This window comes from Panthera pardus, unplaced genomic scaffold (genome assembly GCF_024362965.1).
Source record: "Panthera pardus isolate Hobbes unplaced genomic scaffold, ASM2436296v1 HiC_scaffold_176, whole genome shotgun sequence".
Lineage (NCBI taxonomy): Eukaryota > Metazoa > Chordata > Mammalia > Carnivora > Felidae > Panthera > Panthera pardus.
The window spans coordinates 18,281-21,587 of NW_026526739.1; the positions used below are offsets into that span (position 1 = coordinate 18,281).

General features: G+C 50.7%; 1 pseudogene; it reads right to left on the reverse strand.

Annotated features, from left to right (window-relative positions):
* Nucleotides 1–813: 813 nt before the first annotated feature.
* Nucleotides 814–2,254, reverse strand: LOC128777980 (TAR DNA-binding protein 43-like; annotated as a pseudogene).
* Nucleotides 2,255–3,307: the final 1,053 nt, after the last annotated feature.

A 3,307-nucleotide genomic window follows, 5' to 3' on the forward strand; every position in this document is an offset into this window, starting at 1 on the left:
GAAAGAAAGAAAGAAAGAAAGAAAGAAAGAAAATGAAAGAGAGAGAGAGAGAGAGAGAGAAGAGAGAAGAGAAGAAAAAAAGAAATACACTTACCATGTGTTTAGAAAAATTTGAATTCCTACCAGTCTATACCTACCCCGCTGTATAAATTCCCCAGCTGGAAGATTTAGAATCCGTGCTTGAGCCAAAGCCTGCAGGAAAACCGCTGCCTGACTCTGCATTTGATGGGGGTCCCCAACCGATGGCCGCACCTGATTTAGAACCACTATCGGAGTTCTTTCCAGAACCAGGGACCTGAGGAGGTTCCTCAACACATGACACATAGAAGTACCCTACGACCCAGCACTTTCATGACTAGGTACTTAGCCAAAGGATACAGGTCTGCTGTTTCCAAGGGGCACACGCACCCCAGTGTGCATAGCAGCACTATCGGCGGTAGGCAAAGTATGGAAAGGGGCCAAATGTCCATCGATGGATGAATGGATACAGAAGAGGTGGTATCCATCTACAACGGAGCAGTGCTCGGCCACCAGAGGGAATGAAGTCTTGCCATTTGCAAGTACCTGGATGGAACTGGAGGGTGTCATGCAAAGTGACATTCGTCCCTCAGAGAAACACATGTATCACAGGACCTCACCCGTGTGAGGACCTTCACTTCCCAAACAGAGGAACTCTGGGAAGGGAACCCGGGAAGGGAAGGGAAGAAGGGAAGAAGGGAAGAAGGGAAGGGAAGGAAAAATAACATACAAACAGGGAGGGGGACAAAAACGTAAGAGGCTCTTCCCTAAGGGGAACAAACAGAGGGCTCCTGGAGGGGGTTGTGCCAGGGCGGGGGCTGAAAGGGCGAGGGGTATGAAGGACTCTCCTCCTCAAACCACTGTTGCCCTATAGGCTAAGTACCTTGGGGGTACATTGAGAAAAATAAATTCAATGATAATATCAGAGAGGGCGAGGGTGAGGGCGAGGGCTACCTGATCATCTGCAAATGTAACAAAGGGAAAGTCCGGGAACCGTTTGGGAATGAAGCTGTCTACCGCTTCTCAGTCCTGGCAAAAGAACTGCTGCAGCTTATAGGCAGTCACGTCCCTCTGTAAGGCACCCGACAAACGCCTTCCTGCTTCTCAAAAGCTCATCTGGGCTTGGATGAGATTCAGGAAGTTTGCAGTCACACCATCGTTCCTTGATCGCGTGACTTTCACCTGGGTTTCCTATTACGTAAAAGGAACACAGCCAAAACCCTTTGAAGGACTAGTGTGAATATCTTTCCTGTCCTGAACCAGAAGAACCTCTCCAAAGCTCCCAAAATATTCTTTCAGATCCTGTTCGGTTGTTTTCCACGGGAGACCCAACACTCTTAAATCTGACGTACCCTGGATGGCTCTCTTCACTTTCACTGCTGAAGAAGCAGGCACCTGTCTCGTCCCTTTTTCTGTGGCTATCTTTGGGATAAGTTGACGACTATCCGCTACCGGATTTCCCCAGCCAGCATCAGGGATGCGCAGAATGTCTTTGACCAGCCGGACACCTCTCATACGCTGAGACGCTGGATTCCGGTAGTGCAGTCCACGTGCTGCCGACAAACTGGGCTGTCACTGTGGACAGCAGCACTGTCCCGTCGTCTTCCGATGGCATTTCGATGGGCTCGTCATTCTCATCTTTGGTCACCCGAGTACATTCAGACACCTGCTCTTATTTCTCCGCTAGGCCGCTGCTAGGAAGCCTGACAGGGAACCCGAAGCGGCGAGGGATCCAGGAGCAGCCCAGCTACCGCTTCGCTCCCACGAAATGGCCGCCTTGTAACTCTTTACGGAAGAGGAAAAAACACCACCGTGACCGCCACCATTTAATAACCTTGCTCTAAGTGTGGAGAAAGCAACCACCCATCCCCAAAAGGAAACTTCGGCAGGCTACACGTATAGGACATATGGAGCCTATACTTGCAAGTGCTTACTTACATGGGAACATGGAAAGGTCACCTGAGTCCCTGATGGCCCAGATGGGGTTCTTTGGAGGTGTCTGAATGAGTTTCCTTGTGTGCTCCCTTAGGGAAAGCTGGCCGTGAGACGACGCAGCCAGAAACTAGGAAGCCCTTTGGTTCCATCAGCGAAGCCCCGGCTTTTGGGGAGGAAGGGACGCTCACGGAGATATCCCGGGCCACATTTGGTTTGTGGGTTGCTGCAGCTTTTGGCTTCTTTGCACCAAATTGGCTGTGTTCTCATTGGAAATGGAAAACACCTGCACGATGGGATCCATCCACGGTAATGCTCTCGTGCGATTGGATTTGTTTTTATAAAAGGGGGAGATTTGACCATTGGGTCTTTCGCGTCCTCTCCACAAATAGGAGTGAAACAGAGGCTGATGTTGGTTTGCATCTTGTTTGTGGATCTATGGCCACAGGTGTTATCCATGTGAGATGTTTTCTCTACCTCTGGATGCTATTGCTCACACCAATTTGTAACCGAGCTCCGTTACTGTGTTTCAAGGCAAGCTCTTGTGAACATTGGGCATTCTAACACTCAGGAGGATCAGAACAAACCCAAATGTGTTTCACATTCACGTGAACGGGGTATGGGTGTGGGGTGTGTGTGTGTGTGTGTGTGTGTGTGTGTGTGTGTGTGAAATTCTCTACATTCAGAGTTTTATGTTACTCCATAAGAAAGTTGCCTCATGGGAAGGGACACAATTGATGGCCCAGAGAGAGGAGAGATAAAAATTGAACACACCTGCCCTCCCCGATACACCCACACCCACACACCCTTTCCCAATAGTCAGAAGAATGAGGAAGAGGAGGAAGAGGAGGAAGGCAGACAGATGCCAGTGACCCTAAACCCGCCCCTCCTCCTCCCCGAGCACAAGCGTCAAGATGGGTGCCCACCCCACGGCCTGCTCCTCCTTCACCTCTTCCACAGGGGGCTGAAAAGCAACCAGAGACAAAGCCACTTTTGCAGGAGGCAAAGACAGGAGACAGAGATGGAAGAAGAAGTAGGAGGTGGACGCGCAGACGCGGAGTTGGAGGCGCAAAAGAAAAAGATGAAAGAAACACAAAAAGGTGAGTCCAAAACTTTAAATCTGCCTGGGGCCTGGCCGGCGGCTCCCTGGCCGCCTCCCCCTCCCCCTGTTTCTGCATCAGTTGGTGTGGCTCCAGTGATCTCCTAGGCCATCCCCAGTGGTGGGGCCTCCCGTGTGAGCCTGATGGTGGGGAAACAGATCGTTTGACTTTTTAGTGGACACGGGTGTGACGTCTTGGGTACTAAGGGCCATGGAAGGGTGATTGCTTACTTAAAATGGACATATTTTCGGAGCCGT